We start from the raw sequence: 24,167 nt of genomic DNA on the forward strand, positions 1-24,167 counted from the left end.
CACCGGGCTCGTGGTATACGTCTTAGGGGAGAGCGGCAACGGCGCCGTTACCATGGCACCCAGGCTCGTACCTCTACATGATGCCATCTCCATTCTTTTCCACGCCGCCCCTCCCCCCTCCATCACCCATTTACGCACCATTGACACATTGGCCGCCCAATAGTACCCCAAAAGGTTGGGCAGCGTCAGCCCGCCTCTATCCCTCCCTCGCTCCAGGAAAACCCTCTTCACTCTCGGAGTCCCATGTGCCCACACAAAGCTCAAGATACTGCTAGTCACTCTCCTAAAGAAGGCCCTGGGGATGAAGATGGGCAGGTACTGAAAGAGGAACAAGAACCTCGGAAGCACCGTCATTTTGACGGACTGCACCCTCCCCGCCAACGACAATGGCAGCATGTCCCACCTCTTGAACTCCTCCTCCATCTGATGAGTCTACAGTTTATCGAGAATCAAAATGAAAATAAAAGATACAAGTCTTGAATTAATGTCAGGACTGTGTGCCTTTAAGTAGCCAGACAGCAAAACATCAAATGCCTACGGCCATACTAGTCTGAAAACGTCTGATCTCGGAAGCTAAGCAGATTCAGGCCTGGTTCATACTTGGATGGGAGACCGCCTGGGAATACCAGGTGCAGTAGGCTTTTGCTGCCACCAGAGGTTGCTCAAACATCACATCACTCACGTTCACCAATCCACAAACATCCTTTTCATTCCTGCCTCCTCCATTCTCTCTCACTCACTTTCCTCTGACCATTGCTTTGCTGCACATTCTCCAGTGAGTGCAGGGAGTGGTGAGTGGAGGGAGCGGTGAGTGGAGGGAGTGGTGAGTGGAGGGAGCGGTGAGTGGAGGGAGTGGTGAGTGGAGGGAGCGGTGAGTGGAGGGAGTGGTGAGTGGAGGGAGCGGTGAGTGGAGGGAGCGGTGAGTGGAGGGAGCGGTGAGTGGAGGGAGGGAGGGAGGGAGGGAGGGAGGGAGCGCTCGCTCGTGAGCGATGAGAGGACCAGAATGAACAGATGTTTATTACGGGATACACAATAATTAGAAAAGTAACAACTGCTGTCCCGAAAGGCCATCCTTGTCGACCTGCACCCAGGTCCGGGTTTTTATACTGAGAGGTTCGCCCTTGTTAAGGGGAAACCCGCCCCCAGGTAGCGGGGGAGTTGATACACTATACTAAAGGCGGGGAATCTTCTAGAACATAGTCCTTGGCCCCCGAGGGGTGGTAACAGTTTTAAAGCTGAAGGGAAGACAATGAAGATGTGGGGGCAGGACTTGCAGTCTGTGCGTATGGGAGGCAGAGAGAAAGCAAGAGAGTAACGTGGGGAAAAAGGAAACAAAAAATATGAATGTTTGCGTGCAGTGCAATGATGTAAAGTTGTAAAAAGAGTGACTGTCAGGACTATGCAGCTTTAAGTAGGGAGAAAAGGAGCAAACAAATGCCTACGGCCATACTAGTCTGAAAACGCCCGATCTCGTCTGATCTCGGAAGCTAAGCAGATTCAGGCCTGGTTAGTACTTGGATGGGAGACCGCCTGGGAATACCAGGTGCAGTAGGCTTTTGCTGCCACCAGAGGCTGCTCAAACATCACCACACTCACATTCACCAATCCACAAATATCATTTTCATTCCTGCCTCCTCCATTCTCTCTCACTCACTTTCCTCTAACCATTGCTTTGCTGCTAATTCTCCTCCTGCTACATGTAGACACGAGGATGAGACACAGCGAGAAGCTGAAAATAAAGGGAGAAAAAACTCTTATTGGCTGACGGACACCCGAACTCAGTAGCAGAGAGGAGAGATAAGGTGCACAGAAAACTAGGAGGGAAAGAGCAGCCGCCCAAAGATTGGCCATAGTGTTATTACAGCACACAAAGGCCCATTAAATCCATGATGGCTCTCCACAGAGCAATCCAGTCAGTCCCCATCTCTCTATTACTGTAGCCGGCACGTTTATTTCTTTCAAAAGCCCATCCAATTTCCTTTTGAAATCATTGATTGTTTCCACTTCCAGCTCCCTCGTGGGCAGCGACTTCCAGGTCATCAGCACTCACTCTTTAAACGTTTCTTTTTCACATCCCTCCCTGCATCTTTTGCTCAAATCCCGAAGCCTGTGTCCACCAATCCTTGTACCAATCAAATTACCCCTCAATCTCCTTTGGTCCAAGGAGAGCACTTCTTGCTCCTCCAAGCTAGCCTTGTAGTTAAAATCCCCCATGCCTGCAACCATTCTGGTAAATCTCCTCGTCACCCTTCTCAAAGACCCTCGCATCCTTCCTAAATTGTGATAATTAGAACTGGACACAAGACTCTTGTTGGGGCTAAAACAAGATCTTTCTAAAAGGCTTAGCATAATGTCACTGCTTCTGCGCTAAATATTTATGAAACCCAGGATCCCGTTGCTTTGCTAAGAGCTCCCTCGATATGTCGTGCCACCTTCAAAGATGGATACACATGAACCACCAAGTCTCACTTTGGAATGACTATGAAATCTATATTGCCACCCCCTGGCCAACCTGCCAAAATGCATCTCCTCACATTTCTCTGTATTAATCTGCCACTTGTCAGCCCATTCTGCTAGCCTGTGACCTGTTACAATAATTTACTATCATCCTTGTGGTTCGCCACCCGTCCAAATTTGGTTTAATTGAAATTTTAAAAAAATCTGCATTCCAGTATCTCAGCCATTTATATCGACCAAAGAAAGCACTGGTCCGACTACTGACCACGAGAATGGCACTGTACCATCTTCCAGTCAGAAAACATAAATCATTTATCATGCTTCATTATTTTCTGTCCTTATGCCAATTCTGTTCATCGAATTAGCCACAAATCCCCCTATTCCCATGAACCTCGGTTTTGTTAACCAACTGTTTACCTGGAACTTTATCAAATGCTTTCTAAAGATCTAAATATACAACATCCACAACATTCCCTTCATCCATCTTGTCTGTTACTTCATAGAAAAATTCAATTGGATTAGTCAAGCAAAGTCCTTTTAGCTTTTACAAGTCCAATTTGTTATTCTGAAGTAACTCAAACCTTTCCAAATGCCTGCTTATTTTTTGCCTGATTAATGTCTCTCAAATTTGAGGCAACACTGATGTTATTAAAACTTTGCTTGTAGGTGCTGGGACTGTCCTTCCATCCTTTCTTGAATAAGGGTGTCACATTTGGCAGTTTCCAAACCTGTGGCACAACCCCCATGTTGTGGAAAGATTGGAAGATCAAGGCAACCGCTCCACTATCTCCACCCCACTTCCTTTAGCAACGTGTGAAACAGGCCCTTGGGACCAAATGAGTTATCCAGACTAAACACAGTGTTTCCCGGTCTCCTCCCTGGCAATTTACACAGCATCCATTCCCTCACCATAGCTATTTTGCTATTTTGTCAGATTCCTCTTCCTCAGTAAACGCTGATACAAAGTACTCATGAGCTTTTCTAGCCCTACGCCTTGAAGTGTATATCACCCTCCTGACCCAAATAGGACCGCTCCATCCCTGACTACCAGCTTACTATTTACATGCTGGTAGATTTCTGGGTTCCCTTTTATGTTAACAGCCATCCTCTTCTAGCCAGCCTTATTTGAAGATTTTGTCTGTCTCCCTTTTCATTCAAAGAGTCCTGGCTTTGATCCCCCCACCTTTCACCCTTGTTGAAATGTACCTAATCTGTGCTGAAGTATTTCTTCCTTATGGATCGCCCATTGCTCCATCACGTATTTTCCTTTTAGTCTTTTCTTCCTTTTTACTCCGGCTGGATGACTTCTTATCCCATTGAAATTAGCCTTCTCCCAATTTAGTTAATCTATTTTAGGTTGGTCCTCGCTCTTCTCCATTACAAATCCAAACCTTTTGATATAATGATCACTCTTACCCAAGTGCTCCCCTAAAAGAGCACAGTGGTTAACACTGTTGCTAACAGCCCCAGGTTCGATTCTCGGCTTGGGTCACTGTCTGCGCGGAGTCTGCATGTTCTCCCCGTGTCTGCGTGGGTTTCCTCCGACTGCTCCGGTTTCCTCCCACAAGTCCCGAAAGATGGGCTGTTCGATAAATTGGACATTCTGAATTCTCCCTCTGTGTATTCGAACAGGCGGCGGAATGTGGCTACTAGGGGCTTTTGACGGTAACTTCATTGTAGTGTTAATGTAAGCCTACTTGTGACACTAAAGATTATTAAAATTATTATTATTAAAGCACAAATTCCTCTTAGCCCGCCTCTTTTCCCAGCACCAGATGTAACAATTCCTCCTTTCCAGTTGGGCCGAGAACACACTGTTCAATGACTTTAATGACTCAGAGTAAGTTGGCGGTAAATAAACATAACCTTTATTAACTATTTACTGAGTCCTGCACAAGGCAGCATGTCACTCTCTGTACAGTCCTTGCAGCGAGGATCTGGCAACACCAGGCCCTGCTTTGGGTCAACTTCTTTCTTAGTTCATAACCAGCCCCAGGTGGGTGGCCTCCGCCTCCAATCAGGGAAGCCCAAACTCCAAGAGTGCCATGGGGAGATCAATGATGGTACCTCATGGTTCTCGTGGGGGTTATGACCATTGACATTCTCCTGAAATTCCTCCCCATCCTTACCTTTTATTCGAACACTATCCTACCTGATATTTGCCGTAAGGTCCCTGATTTCACAGATTTCCCTATTGATATGTTCCTTCATCTCTTTCTCACTATTTGGAGACTTATAGAATCCCCCGGTAGTGTCATCAAACCTTTATTGTTTCTCAACTGTAACAAAATGGATTCTGTCCTCACCCCCCTCTGGGCCATCCCTATTTTCCCCACGTCAGTACTGCCACACCATCATTTTCTCCTTTCTTATCTTTTCTGAACACTGTGTTTATGAATAGTAGGTGTCCAGTCCTCACCAGTTTGAAGCCATGTTTCCGTTATTGACACCATATCACATTCCCATACGGATGTTGCAGCTCATCAACCTTATTCAGAACACTTTGTGTGTTTGCAAATATACTTTGTAATCCTGTCTGCATTTCACATGGTGCTTCTGAATCTGCTGCTATCCAATACAGTATGGAATTACTCACTTCTCTCCGACTGTCCAGCACATTCTTTTATGCACCTTTATTCCTCTTTTCAACGTCTACAAGCCGGTGTCCTTTCCCCTTCCAATGAGCAGCAATTAGATGGAGGAGGAAAGTGAAACTGGCTGCATGCAGATGGACTGTGTGTGTTGAATACGAGGGGCGAGATTCTCCGGACTCACGACGGTTCGGAGAATAGCGGGCGTCGGAAATTTTTACGGCGACGCTGTTCCGACGCCCTCCCGCTATTCTCCGAACCCCGCAAATTGTCGGAGTCGCGTTTCCCGACAAACGCCTCCTTCCCGCCCCTGACACGACCAGAATCGCCACTGAGAGCCCCCCCGCTATTCACCGGCCCGAATGGGCCGAAGTCCCGACGTCATGGCGCCCTGTTTGGACGTCGTGAAACACACCTGCTTTTTAAATTCGTCAACCAGTCGGCCTGGCTGACGACTGCTTGGAGGAGGTCAGGGCACCACTCTGCGCACCGCTCAGCGCACCGCTCAGCGCACCGCTCGAGTCTGACCACAACGGGGAAGGCATCCCTGGGAACGGGAGGGGGTCCAGAACGGGGGCAGTGGGGGGGACGGAGGGGGCAGTGGGGGGCGACGGAGGGGGCAGTGGGGGGGACGGAGGGGGCAGTGGGGGAGACGGAGGGGGCAGTGGGGGAGACGGAGGGGGCAGTGGGGGGCGACGGAGGGGGCAGTGGGGGGGGACGGAGGGGGGGGGGTTAGGTAGAGAGTGAGCCGTCCAACCCCGTAACAAAATGTCTGCCAGCATGCCATGGTGTGCAGGTGACGAGGACACGGCCGCTGGTTCCCCTGTGGCTTCCGGCCACAGGCCACTGACGCACCCGTGAGGAGGCCATAGTTTACTGGCCGTTGGATGCAGAAAGTGACCAGGGGTTAGGCTGACCGCGTGTCAGCAGCGCGACCAGGCCACCGGGACACACTGGTATCCCATGGCTGGCGGCTGCCGAGGTGTCGACTAACGTCCGTCTAACATGTTCCGTTTCTCTGCCTCCCACCACCCTTCTGTAGGTTAGCACAATGTCTGTGAACAGAACGCCTATGTTCTGCGCAGTGGTTGGGGCCGCTCTACTGGATTTGGAGATGCAGCAGCATCCACAGCCACAACCCGCAGTGGATGCAGGGCCAGCTGCAGCAGCAGAGGGAAGGGCCGAGGAGTTGCCAGTCGTCGAGCAGCATGGGGGGGGGGGGGGGGGGGGGGGGGGGGGGGGGGGGGGGGGGGAGGAGGAGGAGGAGGAGGAGGAAGAGGAAGAGGAGAGAGTGAGGGTGCAGCCACGGCGTCAGAGGCGACGACCAAAGCCGAGGGTGTACCGTGTCCGGGTCTCTTTCCTAACAATGCCGGACATCACCTGCAGGAGAAGACTCCGGCTGAGTAGGCAGACGGTGATACATATCTGCGAACTCCTGTCGCACCTCGCCCCACGTGGAACGGGGGGAGGACACGCGATCCCGGTAGCCATCAAGGTGACGGTCGCTCTGAACTTCTATGCTACCGGCTCCTTCCAGTCTCCGAGCGGGGACGTCTCTGGGATCTCCCAGTCATCGGTGCACAGGTGCATCCGGGATGTGACCGACGCCCTCTATGCCATCACCGATCGCTACATCACCTTTCTCGAGGACCAAGCAAGTCAAGACTCACGAGCCCGTGGATTTGCCAGTGTGGCCGGGATACCGAGGGTTCAGGGGTCAATCGACTGTGTTCACGTCCCCATGCGCCCGCCTGCTGTGGACAAGGAAGTGTTCACAAACAGGAGGGGGACATACTCCATTAATGTCCAGGTGGTATGCGACCCCCACATGAGGTTCATGAACGTCTGTGCAAGGTTCCCAGGGAGTGTGCATGACTCCTACATACTAGCGCAGTCGTTCATCCCTGCGATGTTTGAGGGACGTCCCCCCCGGCTGAGGGGCTGGTTGCTAGGTGACAGGGGTTATCCGCTGAGGTCTTGGCTGATGACGCCTATACGGAGGCCTCAGACCAATGCGGAAACACGATACAACGAGGCCCATGCAGCAACCAGGGGTGTGGTGGAGCGCTGCCTTGGCCTCCTGAAGATGAGATTCAGGTGCCTGGACCGCTCCGGAGGGGCCCTGCAGTACCAGGCCGACAGGGTCGCTCGCATTGTAGTGGTCTGCTGTGCGCTGCACAACATCGCGATGCAGAGGGGAGATGACCTGTTGCAGGAGGCGGAGGGAGAAGCTAGTGGCAGTGGTGCCAGCACAGAGGAGGAGGAGGAGGAGGAGGAGGAGGAGGAGGACGCTGGCGGAGTGGCGGGCGCAGCACGCAGACACGACCCAGGTGCTGGTGATGTCCAGGAGGCGGCACGACGGACCCGGCAAGGACGGTGGGCACGCGACGCCCTGGTGGCAGCACGGTTCACGCATCGCATGTGACGTCCCCGATGAACACCAAACCACCACCTGCATCGCTAGTCATGCAGAGGGTCACCACACAACTGCCACCACCACAACCCCCCCCCTCAGTGTACACTGCTCCACTTCGACATGACGCTTATCACTGGGTACAGACGGAATGGCACAACATTGATGGCTGTGTCAGCGGGTGTGATCAGTGCCATGTGGAATGATGACAGCCCGCTCTGCGAAGAGCTGTGAGCTCAGAATCGTTAGAGAGAGTCTGACCCATGGCAATAGCTGAACCATCCACCTTGGTGGCCGCTGAGTTCATCACTGACACTCCATCACGTGCCCGCGTGGGCTAGCTGTGGGAGGGGGGTAGGGGCAGGGACTGCACACCCGGCACCGAGGTTTCACCACCCGTCACCCCCAGCGACACTCGGTCACCATCACGATTCCTGTGGCTGTGGAACAATCACACGGTATTACAAGTAAGGTGGAACAGTGCGTTTAATATTAACAATTATTTACAGGTACCCTAGCCCCTACAACTAAACTGTGCCCTTCACCCGTGCCAACTTACTCAGTGTCTATCTTAGTTGCCTTACGGGCCCTACCACTACGTCTAAGTGAATCCCCAGATGATACAGCAGGAGTGGAGGAGGATTGCTGCGAATCGCCCCCCTCGACTCGTTTCTCCTTGGCTATGCGTTTCCTGGGGCGACCCGGCCTGGATGGGCCAGGCTGCTCTGCGGGCGTCTCGGGTGACATTGTGCCACCCTGCTCTGCCTGCTGCCCACCCGATGCACCAGGGATGGGACGGGGGGAGGCCGAGAATTCCGGGACGTCCCGTGATGGAGTTAATGGGACGGGCCCCGAAACCTCCTCCTCCCTCGGGGAGCCCGGTGGCCCCCGGGCCTCACTTTGGGACAGAGGTGCGAGCGGGGAGGTTCCCCGTCGCACCACCGACACCTGGCGCTGCCAGTCCTGGAGGCCTGCAACGGTATCCACCAGGATCCGAAGGTTTGCAGAGACGGAGTCCAGGGAGTTAGACATTCCCGCCAGGGACTGTGCGATCTCAACCTGTGTGTGCACGACGCCATCCAGCACATGTGTCAGGCGGTTGATGGTCTCCGCGACCGACTGCTGCGACTGGCCAATGACCTGCTGAGACTCGGCCATGGCCCGCAGGGCGCCGGCAATGTTGTTTTGGCTCTGGCACATTGCTGCCTGTGAGAGGGCCACCCTGTCCAGGGCCGAGGATGACGCGTGCACATTAACCCCAACGTCTTGCATAACCTGACCCATTGCCTCCACCGCGGATGCCACCCGTGCGGTGTCGGACTGGGTCTCTGCCATGAGCGGCACCACTCCCTGCTCTTGGACGCGGTTCGACTCCTCTAACAGCGTCTGCAGAGTCTGGAAGGAAGCCCTCATCCCGTCATTGTTTCCCTGGGTTTCCTGAGGCATCGGCTGTGCGGGTGTGTTGATAAACTCCAGGAACTCAGAAAACGTCTGGGAGCCGGCTGCATCCTGGGCCTGGTCTGGCCTCCGCGAGTCCGGGCCCTCTGTTGCTCCGACCTCCACCTGCTGTACCTGCTCAGCTGTGATGTGCCAACCAGACTGTGCCCCAGGAGACTCATCACTAAATAGGCCCGCCGGGGTGTGTGTCTCTGGGATGATGGATGTGGTGGGAGAAACCAGTGCCGCAAGCCCGACGCTCTCAATGCTTAGGGCCTCGTCCATGGTGTGGGGCTGCTCAGCGACAGGAGGGTTGTCCCTGGCCATTTCTGGTGGTGGTGGTGGACTTCTAACCCTCTGTGCGTCCTGGTCCGCAGATTGGGTTGGGGCGGATGGGGCTGCCTGCTGATCGGGCACCCTCTGTTGTGAGGCCCCGGGTGAGGTGGCGGCAGATTCCTGTCTCCGTCTGGAGGCAGACGGCCCTGGTCGTTCGGCATCACGTCCTAGGGAAGAGAATGAGACGGGTTATTTCGATTTGCTCGGCAGGCCGCTGGACGGTCCCAGTGGGCAGGGTGTGTGAAGGGACAGAGGATGGGGGAGGTGTCCCAGTGGGCAGGGTGTGTGAAGGGACAGAGGATGGGGGAGGTGTCCCAGTGGGCAGGGTTTGTGAAGGGACAGAGGATGGGGGAGGTGTCCCAGTGGGCAGGGTTTGTGAAGGGACAGAGGATGGGGGAGGGGGGGGGGGTGTTTGTCAGGGAGGGTTGTCTCACTTGCTGCAGTTCCGCCAACCTCGCATTGCGCGATATCGCGGGTGGCAGACCCCCCAACAAGGTCCAGTGCCCTCTGTTCAAAGGTGCTGAGGGGGTGCATGTTGGGCGAACCCCCTCCAGTCTTGTGCCGCTCATGGTGGTTATGACCGGCCTTGGCCTGTTGGGGGAGGGAACATAGGTAGATCATTACAAAACGGTAGGTATCAGCAGTCCGTTCAGATACTGGCACAGTTTGGGGGGGGCAAGTTGTCATCAGACGATTGCATCTCTCCTCGGGGCCAGAGCGCTGGGTCTGTGACAACTTTGTGAACCACCCTCAAATAACTCTGCCCCAATCCCTCCCCCCCCCCCCCCCCCCCCCCCCCCCCCCCCGGGCAGTTAAGGGGGAGGGATGGTTGTGACTAGGGGGCACCCTCATGGCACTTACCCTGGCAGACCTGGTGAGGTCGTGTAGCTTCTTCCGGCATTGCTCTGCTGAGCGAGGGGTCTGCCCCACAGCACTGACGGCAGCAGCCACGTCACGCCAGGCCTGGCGTACCGTGCTGGCAGGTTGGCGATGCCCTCTCCGCGGGCGGATGATGCCCCTCCTCTGCTCCACGGCATCGAGCAGCGCCTCGACGTCAGCATCTACAAAGCGAGGAGCAGCTCTCCTCGGCTCCGACATCCTGCCCGACAGATTCTGTGGTCGCCCGCGCCTTTTTACGGCGTCGGGCGGCGTCACATGGGCGGGTTCGTGTCGTCGTCGCGTTCCGTCGTCATCACGCACGTAATTGACGCGGCCGCGCTACTAGCCCATTTCCAGGAAGTGAATCCGTCGGGAAATGAAGCCTTCGCGACCGTCGTAAAACGGTCCCGATTTTTACGACTGTTTGCCGACTTTCCGCGGGTGCGGAGAATTTCGCCCGAGGTGTTTTAAAATAAGGTTGACAACTAGGCTGCACAAATTGCCACATGAGGTTAAGTGGCTCCAATGGAGACCAGTCTGAATGGTGGGCGGGAATGGGGAGTGACATCCCTGCTTACAAGGTCAGAACGTTTGTCGGGGTCACGTGATCAGATATCACATGATGAGGAATTGCACAATCAGATGGCCCATGTGGTGAGAATGTCAAATGATCAAAGCTCCAGGATCGCCTGTGAGCAGAGTTGGGAAGAGTAGCTCGGAGAAGAAGCTGCTCGCCGAGTGTACACATTTGAAGGGATGAGTGAGTGGAGCAGAGTGAGTGGATGGAGTGAGTGGACGGAGTGGGTGGAGCAGAGTGAGTGGGCGGAGTGAGTGAGCAGAGAAGTGAGTGAGCAGAGAAGTGAGTGAGTGGAGGGAGCGGTGAGTGGAGGGAGCGAGGGAGGGAGGGAGGGAGGGAGGGAGCGCTCGCTCGTGAGAGATGAGAGGACCAGAACGGGCAGCAGGGTAGCATGGTGGTTAGCATAAATGCTTCACAGCTCCAGGGTCCCAGGTTCGATTCCCGGCTGGGTCACTGTCTGTGTGGAGTCTGCACGTCCTCCCCGTGTGTGCGTGGGTTTCCTCCGGGTGCTCCGGTTTCCTCCCACAGTCCAAAGATGTGCGGGTTAGGTGGATTGGCCATGCTGAATTGCCCGTAGTGTCCTAATAAAAGTAAGGTTAAGGGGGGGTTGTTGGGTTACGGGTATAGGGTGGATACGTGGGTTTGAGTAGGGTGATCATGGCTTGGCACAACATTGAGGGCCGAAGGGCCTGTTCTGTGCTGTACTGTTCTATGTTCTATGTTTATTACGGGATACACAATAATTAGAAAAGTAACGACTGCTGTCCCGAAAGGCCATCCTTGTCGACCTGCACCCAGGTCCGGGTTTTTATACTGAGAGGTTCGCCCTTGTTAAGGGGAAACCCGCCCCCAGGTAGCGGGGGAGTTGATACACTATACTAAAGGCGGGGAATCTTCTAGAACACAGTCCTTGGCCCCCGAGGGGTGGTAACAGTTTTAAAGCTGAAGGGAAGACAATGAAGATGTGGGGGCAGGACTTGCAGTCTGTGCGTATGGGAGGCAGAGAGAAAGCAAGAGAGTAAAGTGGGGATAAAGGAAACAAAAAATATGAATGTTTGTGTGCAGTGCAATGATGTAAAGTTGTAAAAAGAGTGACTGTCAGGACTATGCAGCTTTAAGTAGGGAGAAAAGGAGCAAGCAAATGCCTACGGCCATACTAGTCTGAAAACGCCCGATCTCGTCTGATCTCGGAAGCTAAGCAGATTCAGGCCTGGTTAGTACTTGGATGGGAGACCGCCTGGGAATACCAGGTGCAGTAGGCTTTTGCTGCCACCAGAGGCTGCTCAAACATCACCACACTCACATTCACCAATCCACAAATATCATTTTCATTCCTGCCTCCTGCATTCTCTCTCACTCACTTTCCTCTAACCATTGCTTTGCTGCACATTCTCCTCCTGCTACATGTAGACAAGAGGATGAGACACAGCGAGAAGCTGAAAATAAAGGGAGAAAAAGCTCTTATTGGCTGACGCACACCAGAACTCAGTCGCAGAGAGGAGAGATAAGGTGCGCAGAAAACTAGGAGGGAAAGAGCAGCCGCCCAAAGATTGGCCATGGTGTTATTACAGCACACAAAGGCCCATTAAATCCATGATGGCTCTCCACAGAACAATCCAGTCAGTCCCCATCTCTCTATTCCTGTAGCCGGCACGTTTATTTCTTTCAAATGTCCATCCAATTTCCTTTTGAAATCATTGATTGTTTCCACTTCCAGCTCCCTCGTGGGCAGCGACTTCCAGGTCAGCAGCACTCACTCTTTAAACGTTTCTTTTTCACGTCCTTCCCTGCATCTTTTGCTCAAATCCCGAAGCCTGTGTCCACCAATCCTTGTACCAATCAAATTACCCCTCAATCTCCTTTGGTCCAAGGAGAGCACTTCTTGCTCCTCCAAGCTAGCCTTGTAGTTAAAATCCCCCATGCCTGGAACCATTCTGGTAAATCTCCTCGTCACCCTTCTCAAAGACCCTCGCATCCTTCCTAAATTGTGATCATCAGAACTGGACACAAGACTCTTGTTGGGGCTAAAACGAGATCTTTCTAAAAGGCTCAGCATAATGTCACTGCTTCTGCGCTAAATATTTATGAAACCCAGGATCCCGTTGCTTTGCTAAGAGCTCCCTCGATATGTCGTGCCACCTTCAAAGATGGATGCACATGAACCACCAAGTCTCACTTTGGAATGACTATGAAGTCTATATTGCCACCCCCTGGCCAACCTGCCAAAATGCATCTCCTCACATTTCTCTGTATTAATCTGCCACTTGTCAGCCCATTCTTTGCCTGTGACCTGTTACAATAATTTACTATCATCCTTGTGGTTCGCCACCCGTCCAAATTTGGTTTAATTGAAATTTTTTTAAAATCTGCATTCCAGTATCTAAGGCATTTATACAGACCAAAGAAAGCACTGGTCCGACTACTGACCACGAGAATGGCATTGTACCACGTCCAGTCTGAAAACAGTAGTCATTTATCATGCCTCGTTGTTTTCTGTCCTTAAGCCAATTCTGTTCATCGAATTAGCCACAAATCCCCCTATTCCCATGAACCTCGGTTTTGTTAACCAACTGTTTACCTGGAACTTTATCAAATGCTTTCTAAAGATCTAAATATACAACATCCACCACATTCCCTTCATCCATCTTGTCTGTTACTTCATAGAAAAATTCAATTGGATTAGTCACGCAAAATCCTTTTAGCTTTTACAAGTCCAATGTGTTTATTCTTAAGTAACTCAAACCTTTCCAAATGCCTGCTTATTTTTTGCCTGATTAATGTCTCTCAAATTTGAGGCAACACTGATGTTAAAAAACATCGCTTGTAGATGCTGGGACTGTCCTTCCATCCTTTCTTGAATAAGGGTGTCACATTTGGCAGTTTCCAAACCTGTGGCACAACCCCCATGTTGTGGAAAGATTGGAAGATCAAGGCAACCGCTCCACTATCTCCACCCCACTTCCTTTAGCAACGTGTGAAACAGGCTCTTGGGACCAAATGAGTTATCCAGACTAAACACAGTGTTTCCAGGTCTCCTCCCTGGCAATTTACACAGCATCCATTCCCTCACCATAGCTATTTTGCTATTTTGTCAGATTCCTCTTCCTCAGTAAACGCTGATACAAAGTACTCATGAGCTTTTCTAGCCCTACGCCTTGAAGTGTATATCACCCTCCTAACCCAAATAGGACCGCTCCATCCCTGACTACCAGCTTACTAGTTACATGCTGGTAGATTTCTGGGTTCCCTTTTATGTTAACAGCCATCCTCTTCTAGCCAGCCTTATTTGAAGATTTTGTCTATCTCCCTTGTCATTCAAAGAGTCCTGGCTTTGATCCCCCCACCTTTCACCCTTGTTGAAATGTACCTAATCTGTGCTAAAGTATTTCTTCCTTATGGATCGCCCATTGCTCCATCACGTATTTTCCTTTGAGTCTTTTGTTCCTTTTTACTCCGGCTGGATGACTTCTTATCCCATTGAAATTAGCCTTCTCCCAATTTAGTTAATCTACTTTAGGTTGGTCCTCGCTCTTCTCCATTACAAATCCAAACCTTTTGATGTAATGATCACTCTTACCCAAGTGCTCCCCCAAAAGAGCACAGTGGTTAACACTGTTGCTAACAGCCCCAGGTTCGATTCTCGGCTTGGGTAACTGTCTGCGCCTGCATGTTCTCCCCGTGTCTGTGTGGGTTTCCTCCGACTGCTCCGGTTTCCTCCCACGAGTCCCGAAAGATGTGCTGTTCGATAAATTGGACATTCTGAATTCTCCCTCTGTGTATTCGAACAGGCGGCTGAATATGGCTACTAGGGGCTTTTGACGGTAACTTCATTGTAGTGTTAATGTAAGCCTACTTGTGACACTAAAGATTATTAAAATTATTATTATTAAAGCACAAATTCCTCTTAGCCCGCCTCTTTTCCCAGCACCAGATGTAACAATTCCTCCTTTCCAGTTGGACCGAGAACACACTGTTCAATGACTTTAATGACTCAGAGTAAGTTGGCGGTAAATAAACATAACCTTTATTAACTATTTACTGAGTCCTGCACAAGGCAGCATGTCACTCTCTGTACAGTCCTTGCAGCGAGGATCCGGCAACACCAGGCCCTGCTTTGGGTCAACTTCTTTCTTAGTTCATAACCAGCCCCAGGTGGGTGGCCTCCGCCTCCAATCAGGGAAGCCCAAACTCCAAGAGTGCCATGGGGAGATCAATGATGGTACCTCATGGTTCTCGTGGGGGTTATGACCATTGACATTCTCCTGAAATTCCTCCCCATCCTTACCTTTTATTCGAACACTATGCTACCTGATATTTGCCGTAAGGTCCCTGATTTCACAGATTTCCCTGTTGATATGTTCCTTCATCTCTTTCTCACTATTTGGAGACTTATAGGATCCCCCGGTAGTGTCATCAAACCTTTATTGTTTCTCAACTGTAACAAAATGGATTCTGTCCTCACCCCGCCTCTGGGCCATCCCTATTTTCCCCAGGTCAGTACTGCCACACCATCATTTTCTCCTTTCTTATCTTTTCTGAACACTGTGTTTATGAATAGTAGGTGTCCAGTCCTCACCAGTTTGAAGCCATGTTTCCGTTATTGACACCATATCACATTCCCATACGGATGTTGCAGCTCATCAGCCTTATTCAGAACACTTTGTGTGTTTGCAAATATACTTTGTAATCCTGTCTGCATTTCACATGGTGCTTCTGAATCTACTGCTATCCAATACAATATGGAATTACTGACTTCTCTCCGACTGTCCAGCACATTCTTTTATGCACCTTTATTCCTCTTTTCAACGTCTACAAGCCGGTGTCCTTTCCCCTTCCAATAAGCAGCAATTAGATGGAGGAGGAAAGTGAAACTGGCTGCATGCTGTTGGAATGTGTGTGTTGAATACGAGGTGTTTTAAAATAAGGTTGACAACTTGGCTGCACAAATTGCCACATGAGGTTAAGTGGCTCTCATGGAGACCAGTCTGAATGGTGGGCGGGAATGGGGAGTGACATCCCTGCTTACAAGGTCAGAACGTTTGTCGGGGTCACGTGATCAGATATCACATGATGAGGAATTGCACAATCAGATGGCCCATGTGGTGAGAATGTCAAATGATCAAAGCTCCAGGATCGCCTGTGAGCAGAGTTGGGAAGAGTAGCTCGGAGAAGAGGCTGCTCGCCGAGTGTACACATTTGAAGGGATGAGTGAGTGGAGCAGAGTGAGTGGAGCAGAGTGAGTGGATGGAGTGAGTGGACGGAGTGGGTGGAGCAGAGTGAGTGAACGGAGTGAGTGGGCGGAGTGAGTGAGCAGAGAAGTGAGTGAGTGGAGGGAGCGGTGAGTGGAGGGAGGGAGGGAGGGAGGGAGGGAGGGAGGGAGCGCTCGCTCGTGAGCGATGAGAGGACCAGAATGAACAGATGTTTATTACGGGATACACAATAATTAGAAAAGTAACAACTGCTGTCCCGAAAGGCCATCCTTGTCGACCTGCACCCAGGTCCGGGTTTTTATACTGAGAGGTTCGCCCTTGTTAAGGGGAAACCCGCCCCAAGTAGCGGGGGAGTTGATACACTATACTAAAGGCGGGGAATCTTCTAGAACATAGTCCTTGGCCGCCGAGGGGTGGTAACAGTTTTAAAGCTGAAGGGAAGACAATGAAGATGTGGGGGCAGGACTTGGAGTCTGTGCGTATGGGAGGCAGAGAGAAAGCAAGAGAGTAAAGTGGGGATAAAGGAAACAAAAAATATGAATGTTTGTGTGCAGTGCAATGATGTAAAGTTGTAAAAAGAATGACTGTCAGGACTATGCAGCTTTAAGTAGGGAGAAAAGGAGCAAGCAAATGCCTACGGCCATACTAGTCTGAAAACGCCCGATCTCGTCTGATCTCGGAAGCTAAGCAGATTCAGGCCTGGTTAGTACTTGGATGGGAGACCGCCTGGGAATACCAGGTGCAGTAGGCTTTTGCTGCCACCAGAGGCTGCTCAAACATCACCACACTCACATTCACCAATCCACAAATATCATTTTCATTCCTGCCTCCTGCATTCTCTCTCACTCACTTTCCTCTAACCATTGCTTTGCTGCACATTCTCCTCCTGCTACATGTAGACAAGAGGATGAGACACAGCGAGAAGCTGAAAATAAAGGGAGAAAAAGCTCTTATTGGCTGACGCACACCAGAACTCAGTCGCAGAGAGGAGAGATAAGGTGCGCAGAAAACTAGGAGGGAAAGAGCAGCCGCCCAAAGATTGGCCATGGTGTTATTACAGCACACAAAGGCCCATTAAATCCATGATGGCTCTCCACAGAACAATCCAGTCAGTCCCCATCTCTCTATTCCTGTAGCCGGCACGTTTATTTCTTTCAAATGTCCATCCAATTTCCTTTTGAAATCATTGATTGTTTCCACTTCCAGCTCCCTCGTGGGCAGCGACTTCCAGGTCAGCAGCACTCACTCTTTAAACGTTTCTTTTTCACGTCCTTCCCTGCATCTTTTGCTCAAATCCCGAAGCCTGTGTCCACCAATCCTTGTACCAATCAAATTACCCCTCAATCTCCTTTGGTCCAAGGAGAGCACTTCTTGCTCCTCCAAGCTAGCCTTGTAGTTAAAATCCCCCATGCCTGGAACCATTCTGGTAAATCTCCTCGTCACCCTTCTCAAAGACCCTCGCATCCTTCCTAAATTGTGATCATCAGAACTGGACACAAGACTCTTGTTGGGGCTAAAACGAGATCTTTCTAAAAGGCTTAGCATAATGTCACTGCTTCTGCGCTAAATATTTATGAAACCCAGGATCCCGTTGCTTTGCTAAGAGCTCCCTCGATATGTCGTGCCACCTTCAAAGATGGATGCACATGAACCACCAAGTCTCACTTTGGAATGACTATGAAGTCTATATTGCCACCCCCTGGCCAACCTGCCAAAATGCATCTCCTCACATTTCTCTGTATTAATCTGCCACTTGTCAGCCCATTCTGCTAGCCTGTGACCTTTTACAATAATTTACTATCATCCTTGTGGTTCGCCACCCGTCCAAATTTGGTTTAATTGAAATTTTTTAAAAATCTGCATTCCAGTATCTAAGCCATTTATACAGACCAAAGAAAGCACTGGTCCGACTACTGCCCCCGAGAATGGCATTGTACCATCTTCCAATCTGAAAACACAAGTCAACAGTAGGGCCTCGCATCCTTCCATTGAAGCAAAATCCTCCGCCGGGCTACTAGGGACGCAAAGGCCAGAACACCGGCCTCTTTCGCCTCCTGCACTCCCGGCTCTATTACAGCCCCAACAATTGCGAGTCCCCAGCCTGGCTTGACCCTGGATCCTACCACCCTCGACACCGTCCTTGCTACCCACTTCCAGAACACCCTCAGCGCTGGGTATGCCCAAAACATATGGGCGTGGTTCGCTGGGCTCCCCGAGCACCTAACACACCTGTCACCTAGCACACCCCACGTCCCCTCCTCAATCTCCTCACCCAGCTCCTCTTCCCATTTACCCTTCAGCTCCCCCACCGAGGCCTCATCCACCTCCTGCATGATGTGGTACACGTCCAAAATCCTCCCTCCTCCAACCCACATCCCCGAGAGCACCCTGTCCCGTACCCCATGTGGCGGCAGCAGAGGGAACCCCTCCACCTGCCGCCTGGCAAACGCCCTAACCTGCATTTACCTAAACATGTTCCCCGGGGGGGAGCCCAAACATCCCCTCTAACTCACCCAGGCTCGCAAACCTCCCATCCACAAACAGGTCCCTCAACCTCCTAACACCTACCCTATGCCAGCCAAGAAACCCACCATCGATGCTCCCTGGAACAACCCGGTGGTTCCCGCGTATCGGGGACGCCATTGAGCCCCTCACCTCCCCCCAATGCCGTCTCCATTGCCCCCAAATTTTGAGGGTAGCCGCTACCACCGGGCTCGTGGTATCACTCGTTGGAGGGAGCGGCAACGGCGCCGTTACCAGCGCCTCCAGGCTCGTGTCCACGCAGGACGCCATCTCCATCCTCTTCCATGCTGCCTCTGCCCCGTCCATTACCCACTTACGCACAGAGGTTGGGCAACGCCAGCCCCCCCCAATCCCTGCCCTGCTCCAAAAACACCCTTCTTACCCTCGGAGTCCCATGCGCCCATACAAATCCCGTAATACTCCTATTGACCCTCCTAAAAAAGGCCTTCGGGATAAGGATGGGGAGGCACTGGAACAGGAACAAAAGCCTCGGGAGCACCGTCATCTTGACGGACTGCACCCTGCCCGCCAGCTCCTAGCCACCTGGACTCCCAGGTACCAAAAGCTCCTCCCTGCCCTTTTCAGTGGGAGCCTACCAATCCCCTCCTCTTGATCCCTCGGGTGCACGACGAACAGCTCACTCTTACCCAGGTTGAGCTTGTACCCTGAAAAGCCCCCAAATTCCCTAAGGATCTTCATCACCTCCGGCATTCCCCCCACTGGGTCTGCCTCATATAGCAACAAGTCATCTGCGTAACGTGACACTCGGTGCTCCTCCCCACACCGCACCAGACCCCTCCAATTCCTCGACTCCCTCAATGCAATTGCCAACGCAAAGAGCAAGGGGGACAGGGGACACCCCTGTCTCGTCCCCCGGTACAACCGAAAGTACTCCGATCTCCTCCTATTCGTGGCTACGCTCACCATCGGGGCCTCATATAACAGCCTCACCCAACTGACAAACCCCTCCCCGAACCCAAACCTTTCCAGCACCTCCCACAAGTACCCCCGACTCAGAGTAAGTTGGCGGTAAATAAACATAACGTTTATTCTATTTACTGAGTCCTGCACAAGGCAGCATGTCACTCTCTGTACAGTCCTTGCAGCGAGGATTCGGCAACACCAGGCCCTGCTTTGGGTCAACTTCTTTCTTAGTTCATAACCAGCCCCAGGTGGGTGGCCTCCGCCTCCAATCAGGGAAGCCCAAACTCCAAGAGTGCCATGGGGAGATCAATGATGGTACCTCATGGTTCTCGTGGGGGTTATGACCATTGACATTCTCCTGAAATTCCTCCCCATCCTTACCTTTTATTCGAACACTATCCTACCTGATATTTGCCGGAAGGTCCCTGATTTCACAGATTTCCCTGTTGATATGTTCCTTCATCTCTTTCTCACTATTTGGAGACTTATAGAATCCCCCAGTAGTGTCATCAAACCTTTATTGCTTCTCAACTGTAACAAAATGGATTCTGTCCTCACCCCCCTCTGGGCCATCCCTATTTTCCCCAGGTCAGTACTGCCACACCATCATTTTCTCCTTTCTTATCTTTTCTGAACACTGTGTTTATGAATAGTAGGTGTCCAGTCCTCACCAGTTTGAAGCCATGTTTCCGTTATTGACACCATATCACATTCCCATACGGATGTTGCAGCTCATCAACCTTATTCAGAACACTTTGTGTGTTTGCACATATACTTTGTAATCCTGTCTACATTTCACATGGTGCTTCTGAATCTGCTGCTATCCAATACAGTATGGAATTACTCACTTCTCTCCGATGGCAGCACACTCTTTTATGCACCTTTATTCCTCTTTTCAACGTCTACAAGCCGGTGTCCTTTCCGCTTCCAATAAGCAGCAATTAGGTGGAGGAGAAAATGAAAGTGGCTGCATGCAGATGGACTGTGTGTGTTGAATACGAGGTGTGTTAAAATAAGGTTGACAACTAGGCTGCACAAATTGCCACATGAGGTTAAGTGGCTCCAATGGAGACCAGTCTGAATGGTGGGCGGGAATGGGGAGTGACATCCCTGCTTTCAAGGTCAGAACATTTGTCGGGTCACGTGATCAGATATCACATGATGAGGAATTGCACAATCAGATGGCCCATGTGGTGAGAATGTCAAATGATCAAAGCTCCAGGATCGCCTGTGATCAGAGTTGGGAAGAGTAGCTCGGAGAAGAGGCTGCTCGCCGAGTGTACACATTTGAAGGGTTGAGTGAGTGGACGGAGTGAGTGGAGCAGAGTGAGTGGATTGGGCAGAGTGAGTGAATGGAGGAGTGAATGAGCAGAGAAGTGAGTGAGTGGAGGGAGTGAGTGGTGGGAGGGAAGGAGGGAGGGAGGGAGGGAGTGGTGGGAGTGGTGGGAGGGAGGGTGGGAGTGGTGGGAGGGAGGGAGAGAGTGAGTGGTGGGAGGGAGGGAGGGAGGGAGGGAGGGAGCGCTCGCTCGGGAGCGATGAGAGGACCAAAATGAACAGATGTTTATTACGAGATGCACAATAATTAGAAAAGTAACAACTGCTGTCCCGAAAGGCCATCCTTCTCGACCTGCACCCAGGTCCGGGTTTTTATACTGAGAGGTTCCCCCTTGTTTTTTTTTTTAAATAATTTTTATTGAAATTTTTTACATAAAATATAAAAATATAACAACAAGTATAGCAACAAGCAGTAATATGCAACTAACAGCCCCATAACACCCACAATTCCCTCCAAACCGTAACATCACATGTATCATACTCCCCCCACCACCCCCCCCTTCCCAACAAGAGAATTTAACCATAAATTAAAATTAAATAAATCAAATTTAAATAAAATAAGCAAACATAATCAACGTCTCCCCCCACCCCCTCGGGTTGCTGCTGCTACTGTCCCAGTACCCTATCGTTGAGCCAGAAAGTCGAGGAAAGGCTGCCACCGTTTAGAGAACCCTTGCACCGATCGTCTCAGGGCGAATTTGACCTTCTCTAGCTTAATGAAACCCGCCATGTCATTGATCCAGGTCTCCACGCTTGGGGGCCTCGCATCCTTCCATTGTAGCAAAATCCTTCGCCGGGCTACTAGGGACGCAAAGGCCAGCACACCGGCCTCTTTCGCCTCCTGCACTCCTGGCTCTACCCCAACCCCAAAGATCGCGAGTCCCCATCCTGGCTTGACCCTGGATCCCACCACCCTTGACACCGTCCTCGCCACCCCCTTCCAGAACTCCTCCAATGCCGGGCATGCCCAGAACATATGGGCATGGTTCGCTGGACTCCCCGAGCACCTGACACACCTATCTTCACCCCCAAAGAACCTACTCATCCTCGTCCCAGTCATGTGGGCCCTGTGCAGCACCTTGAATTGAATGAGGCTAAGCCGTGCACACGAGGAGGAAGAATTTACCCTCTCTAGGGCATCAGCCCATGTCCCGTCTTCGATCTGTTCCCCCAGTTCCCCCTCCCACTTTGTTTTCAGCTCCTCTACTGACACCTCTTCCACCTCCTGCATAATTTTGTAGATATTGGATATCTTCCCCTCCCCGACCCAGACCCCCGAGACCACCCTGTCACTCACCCTCCTCGCGGGGAGCACAGGGAATCCCTCCACCTGCCGTCTAGCAAATGCCTTTACCTGCAGATATCTAAACATGTTTCCCGGCGGGAGCCCAAATTTCTCCTCCAACTCCCCCAGGCTCGCAAACCTTCCATCGATAAACAGGTCCCTCAGCTGTCTAATGCCCGCTCTATACCATCCCTGAAATCCCCCATCCATGTTCCCCGGGACGAACCTATGGTTCCCCCTTAACGGAGCCTCCATCGAGCCCCCCACTTCTCCCCTATGTCGCCTCCATTGCCCCCATATCTTGGGGGTAGCCGTCACCACCGGACTCGTGGTATACCTCATGGGAGGGAGCAGCCACGGCGCCGTTACCAGGGCCCCCAGGAGGTTCCCCCTTGTTAAGGGGAAACCCGCCCCCAATTAGTGGAGGAGTTGATACATTATACAAAAGGCAGGGAATCTTTTAGAACATAGTCCTTGGCCCCCGAGGGGTGGTAACAGTTTTAAAGCTGAAGGGAAGACAATGAAGATGTGGGGGCAGGGCTTGCAGTCTGTGCGTATGGGAGGCAGAGAGAAAGCAAGAGAGTAATGTGGGGAAAAAGGAAAGAAAAAATATGAATGTTTGTGTGCAGTGCAATGATGTAAAATTGTAAAAAGACTGACTGTCAAGACTATACAGCTTTAAGTAGGGAGAAAAGGAGCAAGCAAATGCCTACGGCCATACTAGTCTGAAAACGCCCGATCTCGTCTGATCTCGGAAGCTAAGCAGATTCAGGCCTGGTTAGTACTTGGATGGGAGACCGCCTGGGAATACCAGGTGCAGTAGGCTTTTGCTGCCACCAGAGGCTGCTCAAACATCACCACACTCACATTCACCAATCCGCAAACATCCTTTTCATTCCTGCCTCCTGCATTCTCTCTCTCTCACTTTCCTCTGACCATTGCTTTGCTGCACATTCTCCTCCTGCTACATGTAGACAAGAGGATGAGACACAGCGAGAAGCTGAAAATAAAGGGGTAAAAAACTCTTATTGGCTGACGCACACTAGAACTCAGTAGCAGAGAGGAGAGATAAGGTGCGCAGAAAACTAGGAGGGAAAGAGCAGCCGCCCAAAGATTGGCCATGGTGTTATTACAGCACACAAAGGCCCATTAAATCCATGATGGCTCTCCACAGAACAATCCAGTCAGTCCCCATCTCTCTATTCCTGTAGCCGGCACGTTTATTTCTTTCAAATGTCCATCCAATTTCCTTTTGAAATCATTGATTGTTTCCACTTCCAGCTTCCTCGTGGGCAGCGACTTCCTGGTCAGCAGCACTCACTCTTTAAACATTTCTTTTTCACGTCCTTCCCTGCATCTTTTGCTCAAATCCCGAAGCCTGTGCCCACCAATCCTTGTACCAATCAAATTACCCCTCAATCTCCTTTGGTCCAAGGAGAGCACTTCTTGCTCCTCCAAGCTAGCCTTGTAGTTAAAATCCCCCATGCCTGGAACCATTCTGATAAATTTCCTCGTCACCCTTCTCAAAGACCCTCGCATCCTTCCTCAATTGTGATCATCAGAACTGGACACAAGACTCTTGTTGGGGCTAAAACAAGATCTTTCTAAAAGGCTCAGCATAATGTCACTGCTTCTGCGCTAAATATTTATGAAACCCAGGATCCCGTTGCTTTGCTGAGAGCTCCCTCGATATGTCGTGCCACCTTCAAAGATGGATGCACATGAACCACCAAGTCTCACTTTGGAATGACTATGAAATCTATATTTCCACCCCCTGGCCAACCTGCCAAAATGCATCTCCTCACATTTCTCTGTATTAATCTGCCACCTGTCAGCCCATTCTGCCAGCCTGTGACCTGTTACAATAATTTGATGGGGTTTGGGGATGGGAGGATGAGTGGAAGAGAGGAGGGTTTGTGGTTTTGGATGAGCCTGGGACCTATCAACACCAAGCGAAGCCCCCCCCCCCCCCCCCCCCCCCCCCCCCCCCCGGGCCAGTAGAGGCAGCAACAATAAGGTGGTGGGTCGGTGCAGCACAGAGTGGAGCAGCCAGTCAAGGTTCAAGTGAAACCCTTACTGTGGGTAAACAATGAAAGGTAATTTTCACTGGTGGGTGAATGGGGAACCCCAGGATAGGAAAGGACCTTACCCACCCACTGATCCCGGCTGAGTGTGGCGACGCTGGACACAGTCTGCAGCC

At 51.4% G+C, this 24,167-nt stretch overlaps 1 protein-coding gene, 4 non-coding genes and 1 pseudogene across 5 annotated transcripts in view; all 6 read left to right on the forward strand.

Moving 5' to 3' along the window:
* LOC119974807 (protein spinster homolog 3-like) overlaps positions 1–24,167 on the forward strand; it is a 209,366-nt gene that overhangs the window by 81,180 nt on the left and 104,019 nt on the right. The gene's annotated exons all lie outside the window — the stretch shown is intronic.
* On the forward strand, positions 533–641 carry LOC119975333 (annotated as a pseudogene).
* On the forward strand, positions 1,437–1,555 carry LOC119975316. The gene has a single exon (XR_005462733.1). It is a non-coding gene; the product is annotated as a 5S ribosomal RNA (ribosomal RNA).
* LOC119975317 lies at positions 11,834–11,952 on the forward strand. The gene has a single exon (XR_005462734.1). It is a non-coding gene; the product is annotated as a 5S ribosomal RNA (ribosomal RNA).
* Positions 16,533–16,651, forward strand: LOC119975318. The gene has a single exon (XR_005462735.1). It is a non-coding gene; the product is annotated as a 5S ribosomal RNA (ribosomal RNA).
* LOC119975321 lies at positions 22,675–22,793 on the forward strand. Its single transcript, XR_005462737.1, has one exon. It is a non-coding gene; the product is annotated as a 5S ribosomal RNA (ribosomal RNA).

Source organism: Scyliorhinus canicula, chromosome 12 (genome assembly GCF_902713615.1).
Source record: "Scyliorhinus canicula chromosome 12, sScyCan1.1, whole genome shotgun sequence".
In the NCBI taxonomy this organism is placed as follows: Eukaryota; Metazoa; Chordata; class Chondrichthyes; order Carcharhiniformes; family Scyliorhinidae; genus Scyliorhinus; species Scyliorhinus canicula.